Source organism: Sorex araneus, chromosome 3 (genome assembly GCF_027595985.1).
Source record: "Sorex araneus isolate mSorAra2 chromosome 3, mSorAra2.pri, whole genome shotgun sequence".
In the NCBI taxonomy this organism is placed as follows: domain Eukaryota; kingdom Metazoa; phylum Chordata; class Mammalia; order Eulipotyphla; family Soricidae; genus Sorex; species Sorex araneus.
This window is the reverse complement of record NC_073304.1, coordinates 112,507,127-112,520,499: the sequence shown is the minus strand read 5'-3', so window position 1 is coordinate 112,520,499 and position 13,373 is coordinate 112,507,127. Positions and strand designations below refer to the sequence as shown.

The following is a 13,373-nucleotide window of genomic DNA, read 5'->3' as shown; positions in this document are numbered from 1 at the left end:
GGTGTCCACGTCAGCTGCGGTGGCGCGTGCGAGGACCGTGCTTGGGCTGGCGCTCACTGTGCTTCCCTCTCCCTGCAGGACCTGCTCTGGGCTGCTGGCTGGCCACCCGCCCCCACGCCTCCTTCCCTCAGGGCAGCCGCCCGCCGCAGTGGCCTCAGCAGGTAAGGCGACGGGCTCTGCGTGCTCTTTCCGTTTGTCGCTCAGGCCTCGCCTGGCGGCCAGCTCCCTGCCTCTCCCGGTGCTGCCCGGGAGCTTCTGTGCTCTGTGCCCACGCTCACTGGGGTGGCCTTCCAGAACCTTCCTGTCCCTTCTCTCCGGCTCACCTGTGGGTAGCTTGGCTTGGAGACTCGGAGCAGAGGGGAACGTGCCTGGGGCGCGGGCCTCCTCCCCTGGGCTGGCCCCCTGCACCCCTACTGAGGGCGGGCTGGGGGCGGTGTGTGCCCAGCCAGGGCCCTGGCCAGGACTCGCTGGTGGTGGGTGTGCCAGGAGCAGGCAGGGCTCTGGGGCCCTGGGCGGCCCCTTCGGAGGGGGGTCGTGGGGCTGGGTGAGGACCCCTCCCGCCCTGCTGGCCCCCAGGCTGTTTCTGAGCTATGCCTGGGTGGGCTGGGGCAGAATCAGGGCCAGGGCAGCTGTGAACATCCTGGGGCGGTGAGGGCCATGGGCTCGAGGGCAGCCTCTGGGGGAGACAGGGTGGGCAGGGCGGGTAGGAGCAGGGACAGGGAGGCTGCCCCAGGGCCTTGGTGGGTGGAGCCCCGACAGGGCCAGGGGCTGAGGCTGTGGGCTGGGGCTGGCGAGCACCTTGGGGTGGGTGGGGGGACTCAGGGCCTGGCTGACCCTGAGGAGAAACAGCTCACGGCAGGGTGTGGGAGAAACGGGTGCAGCCCTGAGGAGGTGCTGGGCGGGACTCCGGAGGGGACGGCCAGTGTGTGTAGGGCCGAGGGCTGCCGTGGAGGGGGAGTGACCTCGCTTCCTTTCTGAGACCCCTTTGTAAAATGTCCCGAGCATGGCCCTTGGCATTCCTGGCCAGTAGCAAGCTCTGGGGTGCTGTGAGGAGGAGACTGTCTGCAGCAGCGCCAGGGAGTGGGGCAGGGTGGGCAGATGGGGCGGTGAGATCCGTCTGCTCTGGGGCTCAGCTGTGGGAAGGCATCCCTGAAGGCATCCTGGAGGCGGCGGCACCGGAGGGCAAGGAGGGCTGGTCTGTGCTGAAGAACAAGGGGGAGATGAGCCGAGCAAAATCCCAGACACTGCCGTCTGCCACTCCGCCAGGGCTCTGTGAGGCCCGGGGCGGGTAGAAGTCTGGTGTTGTGCACAGATCACTGGGGTTTCCTGGCAGCAGGTACAAACCCAGCCCGGGGCTCCCAGACCAGGCCCCCAGAGGGGCCCGGCGCAGACCCTCCCGCGCCCCTCTGTGAGCCTGGCCCGCCCCTGGCCGCTGCCTGCAGCCACACTCCGTGCTTCCCCGCTGGCCCGGGTGCCCTAAGAGGGCTGCGTCGCAGGAGACGGGTCGTGGAGTCAGTGTGTTCTCACGCGTCGGGCTGGCTTTGGTCCATGCTGGTGCGCATGTAAAGCCCTTATTGAACAAAAAAGGGCTGTGAAATTAATTTTGAGTTTTGACTGAAAAAGAGAGGAGAGGGGCTGGAGTGATAGCACAGCGGGTAGGGCCTTGCACGCAGCTGACCCGGGTTCAAATCCCAGCATCCCATATGGTCCCCTGAGCATCGCAAGGAGTCATTCCTGAGTGCAAAGCCAGGAGTAACCCCTGAGCACCGCCAGGTGTGACCCAAAAAGAAAAAAGAAAAAGAGAGGAGAGAGACAGAGCAGGGGGGCAGGGGAGACAGAGAGACAGGGAGAGGGAGAGACAGGGAGAGAGAGGGCAAGATGCCACAGCCCTCGCGACCTCTCAGGCTGGTTTCTTTTTCTGCACACTGGGCGGGCAGGGGGCAGCCAGCTCTGGCCTGGTCTGCAGCCTTCAGCCTTGGCACCCTCCCTGCTGCTGACCAGAGGTCAGGGACCTTTGCCCTGTGAACCTTCCATGAACTATACTGGGCTCGGCCCATCAGACAGGCCTTTGAAAGGTTGTTCCCATTTGCCAGATATGAAAACTGAGGCTCCGAAGTCAGGGGTCAGTTCCTGTGAGATGAATCCGTGGTCAGTGGGTGCAGAGCCTGGTCACAGAGGGGCAGTTTCAAATGTTGGCATTTTGGACAAGTGGAGCTTCTCTGGTCGAGCACCATTAGGTCCAAGGAAGGGCCGGGCAGCTGGAGGGACAGGCAGCTCCCAGTGAGCGGCCCAGTTCCTCCAGCCGGGGCCCTTGTCAGGGGTCTCCCCACTGGGGGACAGGCCTTCCCAGGGCTGCGTCTCACCAAAGACTCCGCCCCTTTGGTGGGCGCACAGTGGGCACAGGTGTGGGCACAGCCTCCGAGGGCAGAGGGAGGGCGGAGGCACGTGCCTTGCGTGAGGCCAGCTGGGCTCCATCCCCAACACCCCCTGAGGTCTCCGAGTCCTGCCAGGAGTGACCCCGCACCCCCCGCACCACCCAAAGGCAGAGTCTCCGGGCCCGGGCTTGGTGCCACCCTGCGGCCGCCCGCAGGCACCAGGCGGATGACATTTGTGCCACTCCTCGCCTCAGTGCAGCGGGCAGCCGCGGAGTCCCACGGCCGGCAGGGGCGTCCTGCGAGGGAGCCGGGAGCCGCTGCGTGGGTCGTGCTTAGCCCTCAGAGTGGACGGCGGCCCTGGGCTTCCTACGAGACACCGGGCAGCTGTGCGGCCGCACTCCAGGGAGGCCCCCCTCAGCTGTCAGAGGGCACATTTCCGGGCAGCCCTGGCACAGGCCGCGAGAGCCTCGGATGCCAAGTCCTGCGCGGGCGCCGGCGGGGCCCCGGAGAGCCGCATTCCAGGGTCCCCCTGCGGCAGGGCTGTCGGCCCTGAGCACCAGCTGAGAATGCCTCTGCGCCCGCTCGCACCCGCAGCCGTGCCCTGCACCCCGCCGCGCTCGCCCGTGCCTGAGAAGGGCTGCCCCGGAGGAGCGGTCGCTGCCACTCAGCCGTGGGTCAGAGGTCACAGCGGCGGGGTCACGAGGCCCAGGGCGGGCACCTCTGAGCTGCCCGGGTTGTATCCTGGCAGCAGAGATGCCCCTGCAGCCTGCCAGGAGTAAGCTGGGCGTGGCCAGTGTGGCACAGCCTCTCCCACACACAGGCAAAGCCCGTGCAGGGCCCTCGGTGCTCAGCCGCGTCCCCCACGGCCAGTGTTCTCTGTCAGGGGAGGCCCACAGCAGACAGACCACTGGTCACCGCAGTGGCTCTCCCTGGTCTGGCGTCTGCAGTGCCCAGCGTGCTGCGCACCCGTCCCCAGCAACAGAGCCCTGGGGGCTGGGAGCTCGGGCTCCTCCCCGCTGCTGCAGGGGCAGGCAGAGAGACTGCCTGGAGGAGGGGGCTGGATTGCCGTACGCAGGAGCGGAGAAGCAGACTTCCTGCTCTCGGTGTGACCAGTGCTGGGCGGGATGTCCAGCTAGAGTGGGAGCTTTGTTCCACCCGGCTGGAAACAGGCTGGGCGCCCCTGACGGTCTAAGGGGCCCTGGCGAGGCGTGAGACTGCACTGTGGGGACCCAGATGCTCTTCCCTGGGGCCCCTCAGTCCCCCAGTGGGACACATGGCTCCCTGGCCGCCAGGCGGACACTGCACTGGGCTCTGAAGCTCCCTTGACACCTCCCCTGGGCTCTGCACCCGGAAAATATCAGTCTTCCAGAATGTTCTGTGTGATGCTTCCGGCTCGGGGGCCAACTCTGCCTGGTGTGGCGCTGACCTGGGAATGGCTGGCAGGAGGACAGGAGCGGTGCCAGCAGCAGCGGCTGCACACGTGGCCAGGCGTGCACCTCACTGGTCACGCGTGAGCACCCTGAGGGTGGTGGGGCCACCGGTCGTGCCCTGCTGTCCCTCGTGTGGGTCCCTCCCCCCGACACTGTCCCCGGCTCCCACTGAGCTTCCTGGGGACCCTCGGCGCTTAGCCGGAAAGGCCGTGATTTGGGCCAGGGGAGGGGACGGGGGGTTGGGCATCTGCCTGGTAGCAGCTGCCCTGGGCTTGATCCCTGGCACCGCAGAAGTCCCCTGAGCACTGATCACAGAGCCAGAAGTAAGCCCCACTCACACATGGCCCAGACACCAAAAGACAAAAGGAACAACGTGATTTGTTTCACCTCGCCTGCGCAGGCCTGCTTAGGAAGGACCGGCCCTTAGAGCGCACGGCCTCGGTGGAGACAGTGCAGTGGGCAGGGCGCTGGCCTTGTACGCGGCTGACCCTTCAGTGCCCCGCATCCTACAGGGTTTCCTGAGCTCTCCAGGAGTGAGCACAGAGCTGGGAAGAAGCTGTGGGCACCGCCAGGTGTGGCCCCCAAACAGACGAAAGCAAGAAAGGCAAAAGCACAGTGTCATGACGCGTGCAAACAGGGAAACTGGGTCCGCCCGGCACCCTCGGAGCCACCAGCCTCCTCTGATCTCCCACCAGCGAGGCCCGGCCCTGGCGAGAGCTGGAGAGCCCGGTCTGTCCTGGCACCCGCCGCTAACAGGACTCGGGGGCCGAAGGAGAGGTGCCATGGAGAGCGGAGGAGGAGAGGGCTCAGGAAGCCAGGCCAGGACGGGGCCAGGGGGCCTTGGACCCACCCCTGCATGCACGGGAGCTGGCTCTGCTCAGGGAGCTCTGTGAGCTGTTGGGGCCAAGCGTGGCAACTCGCCCGAGTCTTGCCTCTCCGGCCACAGTCCGCGGCCAGCCAGGTGCAAGGAGGAATCCGCCATACCTAGGACGCTGGCTCTGGGAGCTCCCAGGGACCTGAGGGCTTCCTGGAGGAGCTGGAGCACTCCAGGTTCCAGCTCTGGGAATAGCAGAGCCTTGGCCCCGGCAGACGCTTAAGGCCCACCCTGGGTGCAGTGTAGGGCTGCGGGGGGAGAGGCCCTGGAGACCGGAGGCACGCGGAGGAAGTTTCGCTTCTGAGTTGCCAAATGCCCTGGCAGATGGTCACGTGCCCCTGTGCCTCGGTTTCCCCTGCTGCTTCCCAGAGTGCCTGTCATGGGGGAAGGTACAGTGCAGCTTCCCGAGCAGGGTGGTGGGCAGCTGGCCCGGGGTGTGGCTGTCGGCCTCGGCACCAGGACCTGCAAGCAGCCCCGCACACACGCTCTCGCCTCTGGCCTAGTCTGGGGGCCGGCAGGGGAGGGCCCGACAGAGGGGCCACCACAGGTGGCCTCAGTCCTGCCCGAAGCCCGGAATTCTGGACTAATCAGACAGCCAGGCCCCAGGAAGGCACCTGTCCCCAGGGCAGAGTCACCGCTGGGCCTGGTGACACCCTCAGCTAGCCAGGATGCCTAACGTCCACCGTCTGGCCTGGAGAGACTGGACCGCCCCCGTGGGCACCAGGCCCTGGACACTGGCCCTGGGCTAGCCGGCCCTGGCTCCTGCCAGAGCTTCCTGCGTGTGGTCCCGGGCAGTGGCCGTGGAGCAGGGAGCAAGTGCGGGGGTGGGGGTCTCCGGCACTTCCGCTCCTTGTCCCCAGCTGCTCCCATTGCTGGGCAGCTGGTGGTGCTGACCTTTTCCTGGGGGGACCCCGCCCTGAATCGGGGTGCTGAAGGGACCGGCCCACACCCCACCCAACATTGCTCGGGTGAGGGTCTCCTCGTCTGTGGGGGCCACCAGGCTCCGTGCCGGGCGTGGCTGCCCACAGTGCTGGGGTAGCCGGGCCACCCTCCAGTGCCTGAACTTTGTCCTCTCCCTGGACCCCATGAGGGCTGGGCCGAGGGACTGAGCCCGCCTGCCCCTCGACACCCAGCGCCCTGGTTCAGGCCTGCGGCTTCCGACGTCCCCTCTGGCCTCATGTTCGTCCCAAGTCCAGGCTCTGCAGCCAGACCTGCCGTGTCCAGCCCCTGGGGATCGGGCTGGCCCGCGGTGCTGCCACAGGGTGGGGTGAGTGAGCGAGTGCTCCTGAGTCCGTGGGGCTGAGCCCTGACTGCCGGGAGCCCTGGCGCCTCGGGCCTTGGACTCCCAATCAGGGGAGGTCGGGAGGACCCTGTGCCCCCGGCCGGCCGGCCGTCCTGCTCTAGCCCGGGAGGGAACGGCCAGGGCACTGTGACATTGGCGTCTGCATCCCTGGCAACGGGGACCCAGTGGAAGTGCGGGTGTGTTTCCAGGCTGTCCTTGCCCCCTGTGCGGCTGAGGTCTCGGGGGTTCTGGACGGGAGCAAGTGGCACCCCAGAAAGTGGCGGTGCTGGTGCGGGAGGGAGTGACTGGAGCCTGCAGCTGGTGTGGCCCCGGCGGGCTCTTGGCGTGTCGCCCACCAGTGGTGACGCTGTCCCAGTGCAGACGGGGCTGCCTGAGAGGGCAGGACCAGAGCTGGAACCGGAACTGGAATCCCTGGGTTCCCCCGGACTGGCGGGGGGTGGGGGGACACTGCTTCTCGGCCTCTGTTTTCATGCTGGAAGTCCCACACCCCAGAAACCCCCCGCCCTAGTCCTGACCCCGCTGGTGCGTGCCTGCGTCCTCCTCCACCTCCCTGTCCCCAGCAATGTGCCTGCCGTCCTGCTGGCCCCGGGGCTGCCCCTCCCAGGCCTGCTCTCCCTGTTCTGACAGAGACACTTGACCCCTCCCCTTGGTTTGCTTTTTTGGTTTGGTTTTGGGGCTGCGCCCGGTGCTGCTCAGGACTGACTCCTGGGTCTGTGCTCAGCAGCTGCTCCTGGCCGGGCTTGGGGGCCCACATGGAGTACTGGGACTGAGCCCCGTCAGCTGCCTGTACCAGTGCCCTCCCCACTGCCTGATGGCTCAGGCCCTCTGCTCGGCTTCCTGGAGGCACTGAGGACCCCACTAAAGAGGGGGGTGGGGGCCGGAGAGAGCACAGCGGGGAGGCAGCCAGCCCTATTTGGTCCCTGGCACTGAACAGGGTCCCCCGAACTCCGCCAAGAGTGACCCCCTGAGCACAGCAGGCGTCAGCCCTGAGCACTGCCGGCGTGACCCAATAGAGGGACGGCACATGGGCCCCTCTCAGCCCTGGCCCAGGCAGCTGCATCGTGGGCAGGGACAGAGCCGCTGGACACTGGCCTGCTGGACCCTCCTGGGAGGGTCATGTCACCCCTATGCTCCCCAACGTGCCTGTGCCCCTTGACACCCTTCACCTGCTCAGTCTGACCTGTGTCCCCCTAAACAGCCCGCCTCTGCGGGCTCCCTGCCTCGCTGGCCTCTTGCCTCTGAATTTGCCCCTTCCCCGCCCAGCCACGCCATCTTCCTGTGTGCCCAGAGAAACGTAGCGACTGGTGCCCAGCCTGATGCTTACTGCTGTGTGGCTAGAGGCAGTCACTTACCCTCTCTGAACCTCCATGGTATCGAGGGTGGATGGAGTGTCTGAGCCCCCCTCAGGATGGGGAGGTGATGGACGGTGTGTGATGGGTGTTCTCTGGGCCCTGGAGTCAGGCCATGGACATCACTGGGGCTGCCCTCCATCAGAAGGACGCTGTGTCCAGCAGTTCCCCATGGGCGTTTGGAAGGATGCTACACTTCTGAGTCCCTCTCAGTGCCCCTCTGTCCTCTGTCCTGCCCCAGCTGCTGGCCGGGGGCTGTCCCTGTGTGCTGCGTGCCTTGTACTCCAGCCCGAGCCGGGGCGCTGGGGCTGTCCGGGCTCCCCGTGCCGCAGGCCCTTCAGAAGTCCGATCTGAGGGCTGGGGTGGGGGAGCAGTGCTCGCTGCGCTGTGTGTGACCTGTCCAGGTTCCCCCACCCTGTGCCCCCTGGGCTGTTATTATATTTAAACAAATCGATTCCGTTGCAGAATTTTCCTGCCCTGATGGTGAGTTTGCAGCACAAATGGCATTGATTCTCACAGCCCCGGGGCCGGCTGATGAACAGCACCGGGCCAGCGAGGGGTGGGGGCTGACACCGCGGCAGCCCCCTCAGCACCTGCAGAGGCGTGTGTCGGGCGAAGGGCCCTGGGTGGAGGCTCTTACTGATTTTGGCTGCAGGCGGGTGCGCAGCTTCTGGCGAGGGGCGTGCCCGGGCACCTCCCCAGACCCCACCGGGGCAGTGCCCAGCTCTGGCGCTGTCCGCCCCGCGGGCTGCAGATTCCTCATTCCTGAAGTGCCGCAGAAGTTCCAGGTGTTGGAGTGAGCCACGCGAAGGGCTTCCCGGCCCCTGCCCGGGCCCTGCCCGCTCTGTCGGGACGTGCGAGACGCAGGGGCAGCGGGCAGTGGGCCCCTCTCTGTGCATGGGAGCAGGAGCCTGTGTGTGGGGCTGGGAGGACCCTCAGGGTGTGGCGCTGGGATCTAGAGTGGGCGTATGGCTCTGGGCGCTCGGGCCCCCGGCCCCATAGTCCAGGGACCCCCGAGTGGCCCCAGGTGCCTTCCCTGGGACGTGCTCGCCCACTCCCTGAGCCGGACCAGCTGCCTCTAATGGCCTTTCCTCGACCCTGGCCCTGTCTGGCGCTGGGGGAGGAGAGGCGGGGCGCCGGGGCTTCTGCGGCCCTCTCTGGAATCAGGACCCGTTCACCCCCTGGTGTCTCCTCCTCCCGCACCCTCACCCTCCGCCCTGGTACACACCACGCCTGTGGCTGCTTCCCACTGAGAAAACTCCTGTGCATCCTTCAAAACCCGCCCCTCGCCGCCTCCTCCCTGCTGCCCGGGGCCATCCCGGTGCACCCCGCTGGCCAGAACCCGGACCCGGTTCCTTTTGAATTCCCAGAGGAGAGAGCGAGCGTCCGGATTTAGCACTGCAGGTGCTCAGAGCGGTGGAGGCCAGGGGAGGAGGCAGACATGCCCCACACTGCTTCCCGCCGGGCACCCGCCCCAGTCCTTGGACACTGCCACTCCGCCCACTCCCGCGCCCAGCCCGCCTCTTTCTGCTGACTCTGTCTTATAAATAAACGATATAAATAGGCCCCCGTGCCTGGGCACAGACGCCACCCAAGGGCTGGGCAGACCCGCGGGGGTGATTGTACTGTGGAATCCTCAGCTACCTAATTACCATCCATTTTGCATTTATTTCTGCTAATTAAAATGAGAGGAACTCCTAACAACTTTTACGTAAATACTATATTTGTTCTATGTAAAGATGGGATGCTAATTTGCTGGTGATTAGCTCATTATCTAATTTTATAGCTGTCACGCGGGGTGACCCTGTCTTCCCTTCACACCCAGACTCCAGGGTGGCCCGGGTCAGGTGGGGGGGGCGGGAAGGGCAGCGGGGGTGCCAGAGGCTGTGTGCTGTCCAGGGCTCGCCCGTCCAGCGCTTGTCCGCAGGCTCATTCTTCTGGTTGTTGTCTAGGTCACACCTGGCTCTGCACTCGGGTCACTCCTGGTGGTGTTCAGGGATGGATGGGGTGGCAGCACTCAAGCCCAGGTGGGCAGCATGCTGCAGCCGCTGTATTCTCTCATCCTGACTGGCAGCCCTGGATGTGGGCAGGTGGGCCGGTGACAGATGGGGCCTCCCCTCCAGGCAGTGAGCAGGTGGGCTGACCCAGGGCCCTGGGCTCCCTCTGCGGTGCTCAGTGGTGAAGGGACGAGGCGGCGGCATCAGCTGCCAGAGGCAGGAATATCCGGAAGCCCCCCCCTCCCCGGACTTCCTGGGGCGGGCTGGGCCCTCTGGGGCTAACTGAGTCTAGCCTGAGCCCTGGGCTCAAACCAGATGCAATCTGTATTTCTGGAAACTTCCACCTCCTCCCACTTGCCCTTGATATAACCCTGGACTTGGTCCTACGGCCCAGGCCTGCCACCGGCCTGTCCCCAGCCTGGCCGCCACACAGGACCCTCGGCACAGTGCCAGGGCCGGCCTGCAGCCTCAGGCGAGCCTGAGCAAATGCAATCACACCTCAGAGCCGCGATTCCGGGACAGGACAGTGTCAGGTGAGGAGGCAGGCATGAGGCGAGTGGCTCAGTGCGGTTTGGACGTGGATGGACTGAAGTGGGCACAGTGGGGAGGGCCTGAGAATGGCCTCGGGGCTCCGGGCGGGAGGGCCAGAGCAGGACTTGTGGCCAGCCGCCTCCTCCTGGCCAGGACTGGCACCGTGGGGGCCCCGCTGTGGGGGTCCAGCACTGTCAGCGTCTCCAGGCCAGGCTGAGGTGTGAGCTGGCCCTCCCGGGGTTCCGTTTCCACCCCTCAGAGTCTGCAGAGCACCTGAGTGAGTGCCCAGAGGGGCAGTGGTGACCGGCACCTCGGAGCTCCCACTTCGGCCCGCACAGGGTCAGGGGACATAGCCAGGGTGAGGCAGCACACCATGCCAGCTGGCCACTTCACACCACAGTCACCTGCCTGGCTGGAGACCTCCTGCGGGCTCCTTGCCCGCAGTGGGGGCCCCGCCTGGCCTGTCTCTGAAATGCAGGCACTGCCCAGTAGTGCTGGGCCCGTGGGCAGGTGTGGTCCGGCTGGGTGGGAGAGTGGACGGTGTTTGCAGGGCCTGCCCGCTGGGCTGGGGTGCCAGAGCGGGGGAGAGGTGCCCACTGTCCTAGCACAGACAGCAGGAAGGGTGCTGTCCATGGCCCTGGGTGTGCCTGTGTCAGCTGTGTGCCAGGCACATGTCCCGCCCCCCCTGCTTCTGGGCGGGCCTGGGTCTCCAGCCCCCGTGGGCTCTCGGGCCTGGGTCCTTAGCACACCCCCCCGGGCGGGTTACCTGGTGCTGGGCTGCACCTGTCAGCTGCAGACAGGTGACCGCAGGTGTTCTAACAGTTCTAGAATGTTCTAGGGCTCTAGGTGGGGCCAGGGGCTGGCGCTGCCTAAAGGGGCAGCGTGGAAGGGCAATGGACTCCTGATGTCCAGAATCTCGCCTTGTGACTCTCCTCTAAGTGCGGGTTTGACGCCAGCTTCGGGCCGCCCAGGCTGGCGTGAGTGGCAGGTCCTGCAGGCGGGGCCCTGGCGGGTTTGCTCTGGGCCGGGGGTGCAGACAGGCTGCACGAGTAGGGGTGCCAGGCCACCCAGTGCTGCCCTACCCTCCCGAGGAGGAGGGTAGGAGGGAGGACCCCTGCAGGCACCAGGCACCAGGCTGGAGACCCCCGCGTGCCCCCTGGACAGGCACAGGTGGGGCGTCGGGGGCGGCTTGCCGGGGTACCGGCTGTGACTGGGCTGGCGGCCGCACAGAGCCCGGTTAGAGCCACAGTGACCCTGGCGCCCGGCAAGGCAGTGGGTGGGGGCGCAGGGGGTGCGGACGTGGCGTGAGACCCCCTCAGAGTCACATGGGAGACTGAGGAGGCCCTGGGCCCCGCCCCAGGCCTGCAGCCAGCCACTGCGCCCAGCTCGGCGGGGACATTTATAACTCGCAGCTGTGCGGCCAACTGACGGGTAAACCGATCCGGCTTCAGGAAGTCCCGCCCCAGGCCCCTCCCTGCAGCCCCACAGCCCCTCACCTCCACACCACATCCTGTGGGGGCTGGGCAGGCCTGCTGGGGGGCCGTCCCAGGGGGGAGCCGGTGCATGCAGCGTGCTGTCGGCTCTGCTGGCCGGCCCTCCTGGACTGCTCCTGCGATCCAGGGAAAAGACTTCCAGGGCCCCGGCCCTTGCCCTGACCCGTCTGAGGGGCAGATTTCTCAGGCCCCAGGGTGTGTCTGTTTTTGTTGTTGTTGTTGTTGTGTTTTTTGGGTCACATCTGGCAATGCGCAGGGGTTACTCCTGGCTCTGCACTCAGGAATCAACCATGGCGGTGCTCAGGGGACCATATCGGATGCTGGGAATCGAACCCAGGTTGGCCACTTGCAAGGCAAATGCTTTACTGTCTGTGCTATTGTTCCAGCCCCTGAGAGCAGAGTGTGTCTGAAGGATGGTCTCGGGCCGACCGAAGGGCCAGCACTGAACACCTCCAGCATGAATGCCCCTCGCCCTCCCAGCACCCCTCACTGCCCCTGCTCCCCTCACCCCTGCTCCCCTCACTGACCCTGCTCCCCTCACTGACCCTGCTCTCCTCACCCCTGCTCCCCTCACTGACCCTGCTCCCCTCACTGACCCTGCTCCCCTCACTGCCCCTGCGCCCCTCACCCCTGCTCCCCTCACTGCCCCTGCTCTCCTCACCCCTGCTCCCCTCACTGACCCTGCTCCCCTCACCCCTGCTCCCCTCATTGACCCTGCTCCCCTCACTGCCCCTGCTCCCCTCACCCCTGCTCCCCTCACTGCCCCTGCTCTCCTCACCCCTGCTCCCCTCACCCCTGCTCTCCTGCCCCTGCTCCCCTCACCCCTGCTCCCCTCACTGACCCTGCTCTCCTCACCCCTGCTCCCCTCACTGACTCTGCTCCCTTCACTATTCGTGCTCCCTCCACCGTCCCTGCTCCCCTTACCCCTGCTCTCCTTACTGCCCCTGCTCCCCTCACCATCCTTGACCGTATTTGCTAACAGATTCTTGGCCCAGTTCCTCGAACCAGCCTTCCCCTGACCTTTCCCCCGTTGTCCAGGAGAGGGCCGGTACACAATACTGACTTTGCCAAAGCTTTGCCCAGGTAACGCCAGTGACCTGTGACAAGGTTCTCAAATCCGTAGCAGGAAGAAGGGATGTAGTTTTGTTTCCTTAGGAGTTTCTTAAGAGTGTTAGAAGTTTAGAACCAGCATATTAAATCAGCTGCTGCAGAGAGATGATTGCTCTGAGCCAGGTGCAGAAGAGGGTGATGGGCCCAGAGAGATGGTGCGGCAGGGAGGGTGTTGCTTTGCACGTGGCCGAGCAGGATTTAGGCCCTGCTGTCCCATAGGGTCCCTGACCTCCAGGAGTGATCACTGAGCACAGCCAAGAGTACACGCTGAGCACTGCTAGGCCCCGAACCCGAGCAGACCAAACCAAAAGAGCGTGGCTCCAACAGACCAGTGTTAAGCCTTGGGATAGAGCAGACGGGGCTGAGGCTCGGGCTCGCAAGAGCCAGAACTCCTCCAGCCTCTGTCGTTTGGGGAACTCAAGCTCAGTCCTTTGCCAGTCGGGTTCAGGGACCACTCCTGCCGGTGCTCAGGGGATACTGTGGGTTGAACCCGGGCCAGTGCCTGCAGGGCCAGCGCCCGGCCTCTCAGGGCCTGCCCTGCGCCTAAAGCACCAACCTTCCTTTAGGCAAGAGCCACCAGTGGCCGGTGGCTCCCCAGAGGCCCATTCCTGCCGGGACAGAACCAGAGCGGTTCCCTCCGGTGAGGCCTGGGCGTTGGGAGCAGCAGGCCCGAGACCGTTCCTGAAGCCCGGCGGGGGCCAAACTGCAGAGAGCACTGCCGAGGCTGCTAAAAATACCCTCACGCTCCCGCCCAGCCACACGGACAGCCTCGGAGCTCTCGCCAGGGGGCACCGACCAGCACCTACAGCACCAGAAGGAACAAAACGTCCGTGTTTTGTTTCTCCGTTTTGCTGTTGTGGGCCGACTCCTGGCTCTGCTCGCAGGGGTCACTCCTGGGGCGCTGGGGGCGG

General features: G+C 65.8%; 1 protein-coding gene across 3 annotated transcripts in view; it reads left to right on the top strand.

Moving 5' to 3' along the window:
* ZMIZ1 (zinc finger MIZ-type containing 1) overlaps positions 1-13,373 on the top strand; it is a 133,917-nt gene that overhangs the window by 29,514 nt on the left and 91,030 nt on the right. For all 3 annotated transcript variants that reach the window (XM_055133900.1, XM_055133901.1, XM_055133899.1), the window contains exon 2: positions 79-161. The gene's annotated coding sequence lies outside the window, so the exon portion shown is untranslated. The remainder of the gene's footprint in view (positions 1-78; positions 162-13,373) is intronic.